Raw genomic sequence first — 19,168 nt, 5'->3', positions numbered from 1 at the left:
AACCACCAATAAGAAAACAAGCAGATAATGGAATTCTTACTGAGCCTGAGAGCCACAGAGCTCAGGACCTGAAATAGTTGAAATGGTCCACATGGCAATGGAACTGGAATCTGTCCCCACACTCTGACTTATTCTCAGTCTCTGTCTGCTGACTCCTTCCCTACTGCCTGCAAAGAAACATATTTCAGGCTTATCCTCAAAACCCCCTGACTTATTTCTTCCATCCCCTGTCATCCCACATCTTTTCTGTGTTTGTGGCTACCTATCTAAAATGCTGTCTGAATCATTGTATCACTGAGAGCAGCTAAGTCTATCAAATTTGATCATTCCACACTATTGCTGTTACTGTTTATAATGTTTTCCTGGTTCTGTTCATTTCAGTGCATCAATTAATGTAGGTCTTTCCAACTCTTTGTGAGATCATCCTCCTGTTTATGTCAGAGCACAATAGTATTCTGTCACCATCATCTGCCACAATTTGTTCAGCCATTCCCAAATTGAGGGATGTCCCTTTAGTTTCCATTTCTTTGCCACCACAAAAAGGGCAGCTTTAACTATTTTTGTACAACCATGTACTTTCCCATTTTTTTAAGTCTCTTTGGATTTCAGACCTAGTAGTGGTATTACTGGGCATAATTCCAAATTGCCCTGCAGAATGGTTGGATCAGTTTTCAACTGCCCCAGCAATACATTAGTGTCCCAATTATGCCAGTCTCTACATTATTTATTATTTTCCTTTACTTCATATTTGCTAATCTAACAGATGTGTAGTGGGTACCTCAGAGTTGTTTTAATTCGCATTTTGTGGTGAAAAATTATCACACCAATACAATCTCCAAGAAAATAATAGGTTTACTGGAAGCAGGGTGACTGTGGTCAAGATCAAGACTAAAGACCCCAAGTCTTAGGAGATAGCTGTTTTTTATGCAAAGAAATCTGATGACATAGTACCATATTAAAGAGAGAAAATACAATGAAAATTAAAGTGGGGTGAAAATAAATCTTTCGCATGGGCAGTTCTTAATTAATGCTGCAAGTTCAGAATAAGCTAGAAAGTACAGAAATCATCACTATGTGAGGTAACTAATATCAGTTATATGATTGACCTTTCTAAGTTCTCTCAATAAAAGGTCAGAGGTTAATTGTTTTTGCTGACAATTTCCTATTAATGTTAGGAGTCAGCAGCCCCAAGACTGATATAGTCATTGCACCTAGCAGGTACCCCAAGGACAGACCTCCACCTCCTGATTGTCTTATGCTTACATGCAGAAGGGTGTGGTGGACTTGGTAGAAACTTTTGGGTTACAGGCTTAAAGTCAAAGTGGCCTGTCAGCAAATTTAATACCCTCCAAGTTGTATTTTTCTTAGCAAACTGTATTATTTGACTATTAACTAAAAAACTGGTGATTGTGCCCAACTCTAATCTAAGGTACAGTCAAGAAATATGCTAAAAAATGAGCAAACCAAAAGAATCTAATCATAAATATAACACTAAGGTGACAGAGAAGTTCAAGATACAAATTCAGAAAAAGACAATGACTACAAAAAGCCTCCAAGAAAAGTGGAGATTGAACAGAAATCCAACAATAACTCCTAAAAGAGCTAAAGAAAGATTTTAAAAAGAAACAAAAATTGTATTTTAAAAATAAAATAAGACCAGAAAACAAAAAACTGAGAAAATTAATGAGAAAAATCCAAGAACATAATGAAAAGAAATTCAAGATTGTGGTAATGGAGGCACAAAATATTTGAGAAAGAATCCAATTCTTTTAAAAAATCAGAATTGGTAAAAAGAAAAAAGTAGTGAAAAAAATTTCTGAAGAAAATAATTCCTGGAAAATGAGAATTGACCCAGGGAAAGGATAATAACCTACCCATCAAAATAGACTATTTCAGGGGAAAGTAAGGCGATTTAATAAAATAGGTTTCCACACATTCCTGAAAAAAAAAAAACACCTAACAGAAAATTTGATGTTTAGATACAAAATTCAAGAGCATAAAAAAGTAAATAAGAGAAAATATTTAAGGGCTTCAATATGGTCAAATTTTTTATATTCCTATATGGAAAGATATCTGTAACTCTTTAAAATGATCATCATAATAGAAATATATATATATATATATATATATATATATATATATATATATATATATATATATATATATAGACAGAGGTTGTCCTAAGCTATTTAGAATATTTTTAAAAAACTAGGAGTGATAAAGAAGATTGTACTAAGAGAAATGGAACAAGAGAAGTGGAAATGGTGTAAATTATATCATCTAACATGGCACAGGAGGTAGGTAATACTATTACTATGGAGGGAAGGATGAGGATGGTGACAAGTATTACTTGAACCTTACTCTAACTGGAATTGGATCACAGAGGGAAGAACAGCCTGATTCATTGGGGTATAGAATCAATCTTGCTTTAATGAGAAGTAGAAGGGGAATAAGAAAGGGAGTAGTGGGGAGGGGAGTAATTTAAGGGTAGAAGTTTCTGTTCTCAATGAAGAGAGTCCTCTTTGTCTCCTGCTACTGAAAAGGGATAGAAAAATGTGACTTAAAAAAATTTCCTTATCTAGATTTTAGATAAGGTTTTAGTTCTATTTGGATGAATTTCATGGGGAAACTCCCTGCTGTGTTTCCTCCATCTTGGCTGCACTGGCCCAATTTACTTTCAAAGTGGAATGAGCAGCCTCAGGAATAGTGGGTTCCCATTCACTGGTTTTTCTTAAGGACAAGCTGGATGACATGTTCTTGGTGACTCTGTAAAGGAATTTCCTGTCCAGGGAAGAGCTGGACCCAATTCATAATGAAATCTTAGATTTGCTACTTATTCCTGTTTTCCCAATATAACAAATGAATGAAAAAGGAAACACACTTTTTTGTAGTTATCTAATATAGACTTATATGTTTGCATGTATGTGTATATATATACTGTAATTTTAGTGAATTCATATTGGCTTTTCGTGACCACGGTTTTCGTGACCACGGCTTTCCTTTACTAAGGAGACACAAGCCATCTGTTTTGGTTTAGATTGTTTTTTATTTAGACAGCCAGTTTTGTTTTAGATTGAGGTCAAACTTACACAGGCTGCAGTTTCTAGAATTCCTTTGGAGTTAGAAAAGTTCTGTCCCTTTGGAAAGATAGGAACATTGACTTAGTTTTCCTGGTATATTTTACATAATTTCTCCCATTTGGGGATGATGGTTCTATCATTACATCAGCAATTGCTCTGTGTCTTTATGTAGTTTCAGATCATAACCAACTATGACTGGCAATGTGAAAAATGTTGCCTTGTAGGAGTAAAATCCTAAGTTATAACCCTCCACAATATGACTTCATTCATATTTTCAGTTTTTATTCCACTACAAAATCCTCCCAATACTGTAACTAATTTACATATTTTTTACTGCAAAAGTTCCTTTTTTGAACCTCCTGGGACCAATTTTGTTCATGTTCTTCTTTCTGGCTACAGTGCTTTCATCATGCTCCCCAACTATATTATATCTCTATCTCTACCTCTATCTATCTCTATCTATCTATCTATCTATCTATCTATCTATCTATCTATCTATCTATCTATCCTTCTATCAGAAACAGAAACAATCAAGTCTTTCAAAAGGCCTTACCTCCTTTCCATAAGAATTGATCTCCTATTGTGAGTCATATAGACTGTGCAGGTCTCTATTTGGAAACTTCCTTATCCCCCTCAGCTATCTGCATATATTTATCATCTTATACATAATAAGATATATAAAATTATATATTATATAAAGATTTTATATATTCTATATAATATGTATTATATACATATAATCTGCTTATATATGTAATCTTCCTCATATTTCCAGACTCAGCTGACACTGAATTGCCTCCAAGAAACATTCCCTGATCCAGCCAGCTACGATTTCTCCTTCTAGTAAAGCTTTACAATCTTGCACTTGGTTCCTCTTCTATGATACTCATCTCATCTAAGACAGAAGGGTTTACTAAAAAAAAGCACTCTCCATTCATTCTCAAACATTACTATGTTTGTTATTCCTTATGACTAGAAGAATGGAGGCTTCGAGGCAGAATCTCAGCAGGAGCAAAAGTGTGTTGTCATTACATAACATACAATTCACTGTCCACTGCCAAGGATAATCTGATAAAATTACTTCATCTGAGAATAAATTAGTCAAAAGCCATCCAAAAAATTGCTTATCAGTGGCATCATCATATACAGAGGTGGTACAGAAAGAAGACTGCAAAAATACTTGTGGGCGCAGATCCTGAAATTTTGCGCAACAAATCCAAAGGGTATTATATTAGACTATAATTTCAAAAAGTCAAGATGCCCTTGCTGGTTGCCAGCTAGTAGTAGAATTACAATGGGAATAATATCAGATTCCTGTGGCAATAGCAGATAAAGACTTTATCTCCTCATGCAGATTTTTAGCATTTTGAGCAAACTAGGCTACCACAGGAACAATTGTCATTGCTCATATATACTGGAAAAAAGAATTGGAGACAAGAATTTTAATGATATGTGGGTATCCCTAAGGTATCCCTCAAACCTTTGTAAAGGAGGGGAAAACCTGGGACTCCATGGGAGAGAGGGGTATGACATGCTGTCTCTTGGTGATGGGCATAGCACTTGGTCTGGGGGTGTGTGGGGGCAGGGACTGGCACTCCAGCTCTAAAAGGTTCACAATCAATGCCGTAGAGCACAAGAATAGTGGTTTCCCAAGGGTAACTATAATCATAAACTACTTGAATTTATTTCCAGAACATGACTTGGAAACACTGAGCATTTGTACAATGTCCGTTATTTGCCAGGCACTGTGCAAAGCACTTTACAAGTATTTTATTTGATCCTAGCTACAGGGTGGCTCCTGTTATCCCTATTTTCCAATTAAGGAAAGTAAAGTAGGCAGAGGTTAAGCGATTTGCCCAGGATATGAGTAACTGAAACTAGATCTGAACTTGTGTCTTCTGACTCCATGCCCGGCATGCTAACCACTTCTTCCCTTAATTGCCTCCAACAACATAAAGGGTATAATGAATATTTAGATGTCAGGGGGACCTTTTTAGTTTTTTTGTTTCATGGGAATGTATGCTTGAGAGTAAAATATTCAAAGGTCATAGACATTTTAAGTCACTTTTTCAAAATTATAATTCCAAATTGTTTTCCCAAATGGATATGCCATGTCAAAGGTAGAACAACTCATTGTGCTAATTTTTATATATCCTCTCCAAAATTGGCAGTTCTGACCTTTTGTAATGCTACCTCCTGAGGTAGAGCCCCCATTCTGTTATTGCATACAATTTTATTAATGACTTGCAATCATGTTTAATAAAGTTAATGATAACTTACAATTTTTCTTTTGAGAACTGTAGTTTCAATCCTTTGATGAAGGATTTTCCATCATGAAATAGTGGTTAATCTTAGGCATTTGGGGTACTTTTCTTATTTCAGAAACATTTATTGTGATCATAATGGAAAGCCAACCAAACAGACCCATCTATGAACTGGCATAGGTTGATCTCCCTGCAGGCTGTTGTAATGGGGAAATTTAGGTCTCTGGGAGAGGGTTATAATATTGTAATGGCTAAAATGTGGCTACAGGATTTATGTAATATTGAACAATGGCCGCCAAGGAATTTACTTATGAAATTCCTAAAATGAACACTCAAGTCAGAATGGAGTTTATGGAGGTTTAATCACAACGGGAGTAGGGAAAAGGAGAGGGAGAGAAGGAGAGAAGAGAAAAGGGAAAAGGGGCTACTCAACCTCTGACCAAGGCAGAGGGAGTTTAGGCCTAAAGGCCCAGGTGGAAAGAACCAGTCCTTAACTCACGTGACCGATCTGAAGGAAAGCTGTCTGCGGGCGTCCTCTCTCTCCAAGCTCCTAACACCAACTCCCTCTAGCTCTCTCCACAGGAAGTTCCGCGAATTCCAGAGGCTGTTCCCTACCTCACTTCCTGTGTCTCACAAATACAATGGTTGGCTCTAGCTTGGCTTAGGACAGCCCAGGTGGGCAGTTAGTTATTTCTGATTAGTCATTGACTAGCGCATGCCCGTGTAGGTGGGTGTGCACAATTTTGGGTGCTAGACCAAGATGGAGACTTTTAAAATTCACAATCCCCCCTGATGATGATTGGGAGACTAGTCTCCCCAATTGATCACTAAACATAAGCATACTGCACCCCCAAAATTTCTAACTATAAGTGTATACAAAAATTTTTTTCCACTAAGAGGAAATTATAATAGTTGTAAATATGGGGAAATAGAGGAGAGAGAAAGACAGCAAAAACCAATGTTTTGCTGGGCGCATTGACAAAAGCCAATTAGGGGGCAGTCCCCTTTGGCATAAAAGTGTACATTCAAAAATGTTCAATCAACCACACCCCAAGGTTCATTCTGGATCTTCCTGTAGTGAAAAGGTTTAGATATCTTTCTGCAAACAGTTCATTCTCTGGATTCAGTTAGTTAGCAAGCTTCTTCTCTGAAGATTTATCTCGAACAAAATTTAAATTTTGGATTTGATGAAATACAATCCCCCCTGAAGAAAGTGTTGAAAAAAACACTGAGTCCAGCTGAGGATTCAAGTTTTAGTTGTGGGGGTGTGTGAGTTAATCCAAAAGAAAAACAAAACAAAATGAAAATAAAATCAAAATTCAAAATCAAAAGAGGAAAAAGGGAAAAAATTAAGGGAAAAATTATAAACCCTTTATATATGCATATTTATATTAAAGAAGAATTCAAAATCAGTATCAAAAATCAAAAAAAAATCTATGTATACAAAATTTTAGAAAGCAAGAATAAAAAAAAATTTTTTTTTCCACAGGCCCCTGTATTAGGGTCCAGTTAAGTAATTTCTAATCCCACAAGTCTGTAGGACAGAATGTAGCATATTTTACTTCCCCATTTGCAGTCAAGGCTACAGGAAGTTGCCATACTATAGGAGAGAAAAAAGAGGACCAGATTTCCTTTATATCTAGGGAAGTGTCATTCCCTCGTCTGATTTTACCTTCGTTCTCAGGGATGGATGGAGCCAGGACGGTAGCCAACCTTAGGTACTTGTCTGTAGGTACTTTCACGAAGAGTGTGGATACAGGGAAGGCCTACATCTTAACGTCTGTCAAGTGTCGCAACCCCGAGTCTCACACTAGGTTCAAGTCCTTAGTATTGGCTTAGAAATGCATTAATCCTACCTGGATTGGTCTTTTGATTTTTAGACCTGTGAGCTCTTTTGGCATTATCCAGGTTATCTCTGTGCTCCTTGTTTGATCTCATATCTAGAATCAGACACAAACATTAATCATAGTCCCACAACAATTATCAATAAATGGCAGGTTCCCATAGTCTAAAGCTGTTTGGGTGCGTATTAATAATAACAGCAAATATATATTTTTAAACTAATATTGTAGAATAAAATTAATATTGATCATGTGTACCTTAAGTACATAGAAATGAGAAAAAGGGAAAAAATAAAATAATGTAAAAATAATAATAATAAAATAAGGAAAAGAGAAAAAAAAGGGAAAAAGGGAAAAAATTAAATTTAGGAATTCAATGTGTCAAAAGCAGAATAAAACAGTTCCACTTGTCAATGGGTAGTTATCTCCAATGCATGTATAGGATACAGTCAATCAGTCTCAATAGAAGATGCTCTCTTTACATGAGAACAGTGAATCCAAGAGTCCTTTTCTCCAACCTTTATAGATGTTGGAGTAGTGAACAATATTTGGAATGGTCCTTCCCATGAAGGTTCAGTTGCTCCAGTACGCTTGAAATTCTTAATATACACGTTGTCTCCTGGGTTCAGGTCATGCAGAGAAAAGTCTAATGGTCCAGCTTGTACTGCAGCTCCGGATTCATGTAGCTCACGCAGTTTGTGCTGTAATTCCTGTATATAGGAAGCAATAGTAATATCTCCCCCTAATAGCGATGTATAAGCCGGGGAGAAAGGCTTAGCCTGTATAGGCGGATGTCCAAAAAGCATCTCAAATGGTGAAATATGTAAGTCTCCTCTAGGCCACCTTCTAAGATAAAATAGGGCCAGAGGGAGAATTTCAGGACATTTTAAATGGGTCTCAGTGCATAATTTTCCAATCATAGTTTTAAGTTCTTTGTTCATCCTCTCAACTTGGCCTGAACTCTGGGAACATGGAATTTTGGAGTTATCCCCAAGCAAGAATATATCTGGTTTAGAACAGAATCAGTAAAATGACTCCCCCTATCGGAATCAATACGTGCTGGTAGGCCAAAGCGAGGAATAATTTCTTTTAAAAGCACCTTAGCAACAAAAGCTGCTGTGGCTCGGGCTGTAGGAAATGCTTCTGGCCATCTGGTCAGTTGGTCTACTATGACCAAACAAAATTTATATTGTCCAGCCTTTGGCATCGTTATAAAATCTATCTGCAGGTGCTCAAACGGTGTGTAAGCCAGAGGACGTCCACCAAAGGCTTTACCACGAAAGGCATGTTGGTTATATGCCTGGCAGGTAGGGCAGGATGAACACACTTTAGAGGCTATGGTAGTATACCAGGGGCTATCCATACTCTCTTAACGGAGTCCACGATGCCCTGGGTACCAAAATGGCCATTATTATGAACAGATTGGCAAATTTGGTGATAGAAACTTCTAGGGAGCAGGGGTTTTCCTTCAGATGACACCCATACTCCATTAATTTGTTTTGCTTTAAATTTTTGTTTCCATTTTTCCACTTCCTTTTCATTATAGGAGAGTGATAAATTTAAATTATCAGTGGTTGTTAATGTTAAAATTAATCCAGGTCCTTCTATGGCTGCTAGTTTTGCAGCGGCATCTGCTCAGTCATTTCCTCTAGAGACAGGGTCAGAGCCACCTGTATGGGCAGAGCAATGAACTACAGCTAAGGCTTTAGGCAGTTTGAGAGCAGAAAGAACTTCATTAATAATTTCTGCATTAGCTATGGATTTTCCAGCTGAGGTTAAAAATCCTCTTTGGAGCCATAGCATCCCGACTGAGTGACAAATGCCAAAAGCATATCTAGAATCCGTATAAATTGTTGCCTTTTTATCCTTGGCAATTACACAGGCATGTTTCAGAGCTATGAGCTCTGCTCCTTGAGCGCTAATGTTAGAAGGTAGTGAAGCTGACCATTCAGTGGCAAATTCTGAGACTACGGCAGCTCCAGTGTAACGTATGCCATCCCTCATAAAAGAGGAACCATCGGTAAATAAGATCAGATCTGCATTGTCTAAGGGAGTGTCCAAGAGATTATCTCGAGGCTTTTCTGCCATGGACACTAATGTTTCACAGTTATGTAATGGTTCTCCTGAAGTAGGTAAATCTGGAAGCAAGGTGGCAGGGTTAAGAGTTGAACAGCGTTTCAAGGTAATATTTTCACTATTTAATAAGGTTATTTCATACCTTGTAATTCTCTGATCCGAGAATGCCTGTGTTCTATGTTTTACCAATAATGCTTCAATCTCATGTGGGCACATTATTGTTAATGGACATCCCAATACTAAATCAACGGTTTTTGTTACTAGTAAGGCTGTAGCAGCTACTCCTCTAAGGCATGGTGGTGCTCCTGCTGCTACTGGGTCTAGTTGGGCAGAATAATAAGCAATTGGGCGCTGAGAAGGTCCCAAAGTCTGAGTTAAAACACCAGAGGCTACTCCTCTTCGTTCATGTACATACAAAGTAAATGGCTTGTTGTAATTTGGGATGCCTAGAGCAGGGGCAGATAAGATAGCCTTTTTTAGCTCTGATAGAGCTGACAGGTGTTCAGGCTCTAATTTGAGGGGTTCAGGGACTACATCCCTTGTTAGTGCTATAAGAGGTTTAGTAATTTCCCCATAGCAAGGAATCCATTGTCTGCAAAACCCTGTTGCTCCCAGAATTGCTCTTAACTGTTTTTTAGTAGTAGGAGCACTCAATTTTTGAATATTCTCAATTCGCTTGGGAGAAATAGAGCGGGCACCAGCTGTCAGAATGAACCCCAAATATTCTACTTTGGGGAGACACCACTGGACTTTGTCCTTCGAGATCTTATGACCTCTTTTGTGCAATTCTAAAAGAAGGTGTTTGCTATCTTCTTGACATGTTTTTGCATCTGTTGAAGCCAAGAGTAGATCATCTACATATTTGATTAATTTGCTATTTTTAAATGTTATATTGTCTGTGTCTTGGCTCAAAATTTGCTCAAATAAGCTCGGACTTTCGACATAACCCTGTGGCAGCCAACACCAGGTATATTGTGAGCCCTTCCAGGTGAAAGCAAAAATATGCCTGGAGTTTTCATGTATTGGTATGGAAAAGAAAGCTGAACACAAGTCTACTACTGTAAAGTATGTAGCTGTGCTAGGAATAGATGAAATAATAGTATGTATGTTAGAAACTACGGAGTGTCTCTTTATAACGTGATTATTTACTGCCCTTAGATCCTGTATAAATCTATAGATGTGCTTGCCATCGGGCCCTTTTTTTGGTTTTTTAATTGGTAGGATGGGCGTGTTGTATTCAGATTTGCAAGGGATTATTATTCCCTGTTCTATTAATGAGTTAATAACTGGTGTAATACCCTCAATTGCCTCCTTTGAGAGGGGATACTGAGGGATAGAAGGAGGTGGGCTAGATTTAGTTTTTATCTGCACAGGAACAGCAGATTTAAGTAAGCCTACATCAGAAGAAGATGTGGCCCAAAGAGACTCAGGTATATCTTTAGGTATTTCAAAAATGGAAGGCTCTTTTGCCTCCTGGTTTTCCGAGAGAAGTACAGGGAGTAATTTTAAAGATTCCTCTGGTACTTCTAATGATAATGAGCCATCTGGGGAGCAGGTTATTGTGGCTCTGAGTTTGCATAGAAGGTCCCTCCCCAGCAAATTTAAAGGGGAGTCAGGCATCAAAAGGAAGGAATGTTGTACCTCTAGGGGTCCTACAGACACCATTCTAGGAGGAAGTCTTTTAACTCTTTGGGTTATTCCTGATACTCCCATTACATTCTCTGAGCCAATAGAATAACATTGTAAATCAGGTTTTCTCTTTAATACAGACCAGGAAGCTCCGGTGTCTAATAGACAATCATAATAGGTGTTACCCACCTTTAAGGTAACATGGGGTTCATTAGTATGGGGAGGGCAGTGGATAGGGACAACGGGTAGTAGGACATCAGGGTCCAGGAAATCAAAGGTTGTATCCTCTGATTCCTGTGCCCCAGCCCCCCCCGGGCACCATCATTGTGTTTGGGATATTCCTTGGGCACCCCCCTGAAGGGCACCTCTCTGAGGGTCATTAGTACCTCGAGTAGTTTTTGGACGAGCGCCATTTCTCATATATTGTTGAGTATTATCATTAAAATTTTCTTCAATTTGAGCATTGTCATTAATTTCCCAATTCCTATTTCTATAATTCTGGTTTCTAAAGTTCTTATTTCTATATTCATTATAGTTATTATTTCTAAAACTATTATTAAACTGTGTATTCCTTCCAAACATCTTAAGAAAGGTTCTACATTCCATCATTTTGTGGCCCTTCTTCTCACAGAAGTGGCAAGTAATGGATTGATAATTGGATTTCTGGAGAGGGGCAATTGTCGTTGGTTCATTATCATGCCCACTTTCTAATTTAGTTATCCTATCTATTAAATATTTCATTTTTTTCTTCATTTCCTCCATGTCATCATTATTTTCTATCTCCTTTTCTTCGTTTCCCTTTAAAACATATATAGCTGTTTTTCGCAATTCTTCAAGGTCCATATCTGACCATCTTGGGCATTGTGTTTTGAAATAATTTTTAATTGCTTTGCAAGAATTGTTTACAAAGATTCTTCTAACTTGTCTTATACTACTCTCTTTAGTTAAGTCCCAATCTAAGTATCTGTCCCCAAACTCGATAATTCTGTCCATAAATCTGGAGGGGGTTTCTTCGGCCTTTTGCTTAATTTTTTCCAGTTCCATCCACTTATCTGTATTGTCTGCACATTCCTTCATGGACATGAGGATGGCCTCTCTACAACGGTATAGTTGTAGATAATCATCAGGATTGTTATAGTCCCATTCGGGATCCTGAGATGGCCAATGTGCTGCATTACGCCCCCTGGTTTTGTTGACATGAGCAATTATTTTATTTTTTTCACGTTCACTTAAAAAAGCCTGTAGTAAGCTCTCAACGTCCTTGTAAGACGGATTATACTGAAAAAATATGTCTCCCATCTTTTTTGTTACTAGAAAAGGATCTTGTTCATATGTGGGGATATTTCGTGTAAATTCATTTATTTCTTGGGGAGTAAACGGTATCCTATGTCTTAAAGTCACCACATCCCCATTTCGTCCTATTTCAGGTACTTCTCTTAGAGGAAACAGGCCTCTAGTTGAATTTTGCACCTGTGGGTCAGTTTGACAAGAACAGGTTTTTTTAGGAGGACAAGATTTCTCTTGCATTGGAATTTGGTTTTCTGTAGGAGAAGGAACATGAGAAGCTGGGATTGCAGGGGGAGGGTTTTGGGGATTAAATTCAGACAAGATTTGCAGTCTGTTAACTGGGCTATAGGCAAGGTGCTTTCCATCTCTATTTCAGGGAAGGAAATTTCCTCATTCAAAGGTTCAGAAACAGGTCTGTTTCTGGTAGAGTGGTTGTTTTCCAATTGATCTTGTAAGAGACTTTTTAGATCTTCTAATTGGGCTTGCATTTTATCCTCAATTTTTTTTATTTTTTCATCTCTAAATATAGTATTGAGGATTACAAAAATGACAGTACCTATTAATATAAAAATTTGGAGGTATCCTTCATTCCTCAATGCCCCTACTTCTTCAGCTGCCATATAATTGTCAAAGAATATAGTAGTCATTTTTATATGTATATTTTGTAATTTCACAAAGCAAGTGGGGAGCACGGCAAAGCAGCAAACTTTCCACAGGCTTTTTCTTTTTACAGTAGGTGGCTCTGAGATACAGGCTAAGGGCCTATTGTATTGTAAATTCTCCTTCTTTACAAAGTGTATGTGGGTGGGTCCCAGCAATCTTCTTTGGCCCTCAGGCTAAAGCCGCTAGGACCATGTGCTATCTTCCTTGAGCAAAGCCCACTTAAATTTTTAAGACTAGAAAGGCCAGGAAACAGAAAAAAAAATGGGTTTTAAGTTAGCTCCCTAGCTGTATTCAGCTGTTTTTTGCGGGCTAGGAGCTCCTAAGAGCTCCTTCTCCTGAGGTTCCTCCTTGCTTAGTTGATTAGGTAAGCCTGGCCTGCCTCTCTCTACTGAGCCACCTCCTTAAAGTAAAAGGAGACGGAAATGAGAGACAAAGAGGAGAAGGAAAAAAAATCCTGTTGACCCCAATTTAACTTAAGGGGTAAAGGGAAAAGAGAAAAGGTGTTTTATACTCACCTGTTCTGGCAGCTGTGTCTTTAAGCCAAGGTATTTGGTAACAGGATTGACAGAGCAATAAGTGGGTTGAAAAGGCAAGAAAATTCAGGAAATTTATTGAGGTTCTAGAAACCTTCCAAGCACTAAGGCAGGGCCAAGAGCCAGAGGGGGTAGCCGGGGTGGGATTTCTCCCAGGTGATAGTAAGGAGATCAGAAGACTGATAAGGTTCTTTTTTCCCGTAGTGGTTAGCCAAACTGTAATGGGGAAATTTAGGTCTCTGGGAGAGGGTTATAATATTGTAATGGCTAAAATGTGGCTACAGGATTTATGTAATATTGAACAATGGCCGCCAAGGAATTTACTTATGAAATTCCTAAAATGAACACTCAAGTCAGAATGGAGTTTATGGAGGTTTAATCACAACGGGAGTAGGGAAAAGGAGAGGGAGAGAAGGAGAGAAGAGAAAAGGGAAAAGGGGCTACTCAACCTCTGACCAAGGCAGAGGGAGTTTAGGCCTAAAGGCCCAGGTGGAAAGAACCAGTCCTTAACTCACGTGACCGATCTGAAGGAAAGCTGTCTGCGGGCGTCCTCTCTCTCCAAGCTCCTAACACCAACTCCCTCTAGCTCTCTCCACAGGAAGTTCCGCGAATTCCAGAGGCTGTTCCCTACCTCACTTCCTGTGTCTCACAAATACAATGGTTGGCTCTAGCTTGGCTTAGGACAGCCCAGGTGGGCAGTTAGTTATTTCTGATTAGTCATTGACTAGCGCATGCCCGTGTAGGTGGGTGTGCACAATTTTTGGGTGCTAGACCAAGATGGAGACTTTTAAAATTCACACTGTGGAGTATTTGCAAGGTATTTGTTTTGGGTCCTCTGACAATGTGGTGAAGAGGAGCCTTTTTGATGGGCTGTAGAACTGGGGTATACTCAAAAGTATCCAATGGGAAACATGGTCAAGGCCCTTTCCTTCCTGTAGAGTGTGTGAGGATGGCCAGTTGCCATAGGGCTCTCAGATCATGTCTTACCTGGATTTGAGCTAAAGTTGGGAGTACATGCCATGCTGTGACTTTTGTCATTTTGTGTCTTTTTTGCCTTCTTTTAGGTGAAAGAGAATGCAGATGGCCAGGCCTTGTGCATTTTAAAAGTTCAGAAGCTCTAGCCACTTACAGGAAATCTGGGGCCTGGGGTCCAGGCTGGGCTATGCTTAAAAGCAAAAAAAAGAGAGAGAGAGAGAGAGAGAGAGAGAGAGAGAGAGAGAGAGAGAGAGAGAGAGAGAGAGAGAGAGAGAGAGAGAGTCTTCCATTGTTCAGTGAGAGATTTGTAAATAAATAAATTTTGTGGATCAAATCCAAGTTAAGTATGATCTCATCCTTGCCTGTGCTTGTGTTGAAATAGGAGAAAAGGTGTTGGGGTAATATTTGGAATTCTTTTCTTACTATATTGTTGAAGCAAATATCTCTTACCAAAGTCTAATTGATGTTCATAGTGTTAAAGTAACCAGTTCCTAATCACCTAATAGGGTAAACATAACACACTGATATGATGGCTGAAGACTTTATTATTAAGGGATCATACCAGGACAGCTGGGTTTTTCAATGGTTAGAGAGCCAGACCTACAGACAGGTCCTGCATTCAAATTTGGCAACTTTGCCTAGACCTTACTGTTCTTCTGCCTTGGAACTTTTTACTTAGTATTGGTACTAAGACATAAGGTAAAAGTTTAAAAAGTATAAAAAAGGATACTACCCCCTTAGAACTCATAGTGAGAGATGTAGCTGGCCTTACTGTGGGAAAATGGGGTAATTAGAGGGAGGCCAGAGGAAGGGAGTGATAGTCATATACATAAAGATATTATATATCACATATATGTATTTGCATACATATTTTAAAATATATTATATACCTTTTTAATGTGGCTAGGGATAGAAATTTGAAGGCAAGCCCACAAATTGGGGAATGGCTGAAAGTTATGTGATGGAAATATGATAGAATGGTATTGTATTTCAATAAATAATGGAAGAAGGTTTGAGAAAATAATGGGAAGACTTGTAAAGTGTGAAGGAGAGACAAGTAAACAGAGCCAAGGAGAACAATATGGTAATAACAAAAACATTGAACAAATTAGGAATTCTATTCAGTGTAATGACCAACCATGATGCAAGACGCTTACTTAATGAAAAAGCATACTATTTGTCTCCTGATAAATCAAAGACTCAAGAGTACAGAATAAGACATTCGTTTTTTTTCAACATGGCCGATATAGAAATTTGATTGACAATATAAATTCATAAAAGAGTTTATTATTCATTTCCCAAATTTTATCGGAAAAAGAAAAGACAATTTAAAAAATTTGAAATAACATAAAACAATTTTAAGAGACATAACTTGGAAAACCAACATGACTTTTTAAATGATAAACTTTTAGGTAAAACAGGAAATGCAATTGGAAATTATAAGGATGAAATAATATACTAAAATATCTGAAACGCAGCTAATAAATAGAAAATATAGAAAAATGAACTATGAAAAATTAGAGAAAACTAAGTAAAAAATCCACTTTGCAAATGATGAAAATAATGCATAAAACTACAAGTTGATTTTTTGAAAAAGATGAACAAATTTGACAAATCATCAACATGATTAGAAAGATGGAAGAAAATCCAATTAAGAATCTAGAAAATATAATAAAACACAAAACTGGAATCAAATAATTTCCAACTTTATATGATTTTATGATGATAAAACTGAAAATACAAAATAGAGAAAAATTTTCGAGCATGTTAAATATCCAAACTAACAGAATCCCATATAAAGTTCTTTAATAATCCAATTGAGAGAAAGAAATCAAAGTATAAATGAAATGCCATGCCAAAGTGGGAATTCAGGGGATATTGGTGAAAAATTCCAAGTCCTGAATTGAGTCAAACTTTCAAAGAATAATTATAGTATTACTATACACATGAAATATTTTCAAAACATTGAGAAAGCACTATTAAATTTCACTGAATAATTATAATCCTAACACCTAAACAAGGGAAAGAAAAATTACAGAAGTCCAGAATTTTAATAAAACTTAATTTAACAATTTTTAGTAAAATTCTGTCAACAAAATACAGTGATTGAGCCAAAAACCAATCTGTGATTAAAAAAATTAGATTTATGCGGGGAATACAAAAGATAGTTTAACATAAGGAAAAAAGTAAAGACAATCATATAGAAAAGAAAAACGACCTAAACCACATAATTTTTTGATATAGAAAAAAGCCTTTGTCACAATACAACAAACATTTATGCTAAACCACCCTTCACTGACTATATATACAAAATTTAATTTTCAATTTTTTAATCATTAGAGTATGGCTTTGGTGATTGCTTCCTTATAACAGTATGAAGTCTGGACTCAGTATTTAATTTACAGACTTTATATTTCCCAGTCTTCATTCATTATTTCCCTTTATATATATATATTTTTAATTGAGTTGTTATAATTCTATTGAATTTCAGAATGTAACCTTTAAAAATCTGATTGCCATAGCACTAGAAATTGGTTAAGTAGAGTAGCACTGACACTTGCCCTAAATTATGATCACCAGTCATGAATAATGAATATTCCCTCCAGTTATTTATAGTTTACTTTTCTTCCTCAAGGATCACTTTATAATGTTGTTTATATAATTAGTTTGTATATTTCAGTAGTTTGATCCTAACATGTTATTTGCAGCTATTTATAGTTATTTACAATGTCATTTTTATCTCTATTACTACCAATTGAATCTTTGTGGCTATTATATAGAAATAGTATTGATTTTTGAGGGTTTACTTTGTAGAATGTAAATTTGCTATAAATTCTCATCTCAGTTACAATATCTCCTGATTTTTTAGGATTGTCTAAGACATCTGTCAGTTATAAGCAAATAAGAATAACTAGGTATACTCCTGTTTTCCTCTCTTTAGGTCCTAGATTTGTCTTTCTTATTACTATTGTATTTCCAGAAAAATTTCAAATAGTATTGGGGAGAGTTGGTATTTTTTCGTTACTCTTATATTTATTGGGATAGCTGCTAGTGTTTCTCAGTTTCATATGATGCTTATTTTTTAGTATAGATTATTGTATATATGTGTATACACACTTAAATGGAAATACATGTGTATGTGCAAGTATCCATATTAAAATATTCCCTATCAGGAGGAAGGGTCCTGTCCAGTCAGTTTTATGATTACATCTAGGCTGCTCACTTAACATCAATGGATGCCTTACATGTTACAATGTCCTTAATGAGGATAGTTTTGGGATATCTCTTAGCTCTAATTTCATTGCCCTCCAACGTGTTCTGTTCACCCATGTCCCAAAGCATAAGTGCTGCCTGTACCTATGTATGAATCCTAAAGAGGTATCCTTATTCCACTGAGCTTTTATACCTTTATGAGAGAATGAACTGAAATTTTAAGGGGGAAGTTTTATGAATTTATTTTCTTTGATATTTAAAATACTTTGATAGAAATTTAAACTAAATTCTATAAGAGAGTGATGAATATAAAACTATACTTTGTAGCTCTTAAAATATGATTTGGAGAGGATTATGACAAAAAAAGTAAGGTAATAAGGAGATCTCATGAACAATATGTATCCTTACAGGAAATCTATAATATGTACAGATTTTTATATGCATTTCTTTTGTTTAAATAGATTCTGAAACAAAAGTAAGAGAGCATCATGAGGGCTTGACTAAAGCCTATTGAGTTCTCTGGGATTATGAACTAATAAAGAGTACTTGAGACAGATTCCTTAAAGCTGGTGGCAGTGGCAATGAAAAGTTGAAAAGGAAAAATAACTAAAAATTTTCTTAGATTAGAATGATTGCTTCTTACAGTATGATCATATGGAGGAAATTTCATATTGGTTCTTATAAAAAAGTATACGTGCATGTTATAACCATTTTTTCATGTTATATGTATGATATTAACAATTATTAATCTGTGCAAAAATTATCCTCTATCAAAATAATACTTACTTAAAAATGAAATAATTAAAAGTTAATAATGAAACAAAAGAAACATAGAAGTGAAATGAATAAAAGTAAAATAATAACAAAAGTAACAGTAATAAAATGATTAAAAGTACATATAACAAAAGTAACATGGAAGTAAAATCCCTTAAAAGTTCATATAACAAAAGTTACATGGATGTAAAATCCGTTAAAAGTTCATATAACAAAAGTAACATAGAAGTAAATTCCTTTAAAGTTCATATAACAAAAGTAACATGGATGTAAAATCCCTTAATAGTTCATATAACAAAAGTAACATGGAAGAAAAATCCCTTAAAGGTTCATATAACAAATGTAACATGAAAGTGAAATGATTAAAAGTTAATAATAACAAAAGTAACAGTAGCAAAATGATTAAAAGTTATTATAACAAAAGTTACATGGAAGTAAAATCCATTAAAAGTTCATATAAGAAAAGTTACATGGAAGTAAAATCCATTAAAAGTCCATATATCAAAAGTAAAATGGAAGTAAAATCCTTAAAAGTTAATATAACAAAAGTAACATGGATGTAAAATCCCTAAAGGTTCGTGTAACAAAAGTAACATGAAAGTGAAATGATTAAAAGTAAATAATAGCAAAAGTAACACTAATAAAATGATTAAAAGTTCATATAAAAAAAGTAACATAGAAGTAAATTCCTTAAAATTTCATATAACAAAAGTAACATAGAAGTGAAATGATTAAAAACTTAATAATAACAAAAGTAAAATGGAAGTAAAATCTCTTAAAAGTTCATATAACAAAAGTAACATGGAAGTAAAATCCCTTAAAAGTAAATATAA

General features: G+C 36.0%; 1 protein-coding gene across 1 annotated transcript in view; it reads right to left on the bottom strand.

The window, feature by feature from the left end:
* The window catches only part of LOC130453627 (neurabin-1-like), a 189,704-nt gene that overhangs the window by 121,461 nt on the left and 49,075 nt on the right, over positions 1-19,168 (bottom strand). The window lies entirely within an intron of this gene.

The sequence above is a fragment of the Monodelphis domestica genome, chromosome 4 (assembly GCF_027887165.1).
Source record: "Monodelphis domestica isolate mMonDom1 chromosome 4, mMonDom1.pri, whole genome shotgun sequence".
NCBI classification, from domain to species: domain Eukaryota; kingdom Metazoa; phylum Chordata; class Mammalia; order Didelphimorphia; family Didelphidae; genus Monodelphis; species Monodelphis domestica.
Note: the sequence above shows the minus strand (reverse complement) of the source record. Positions and strands in the feature narration are given on the sequence as shown.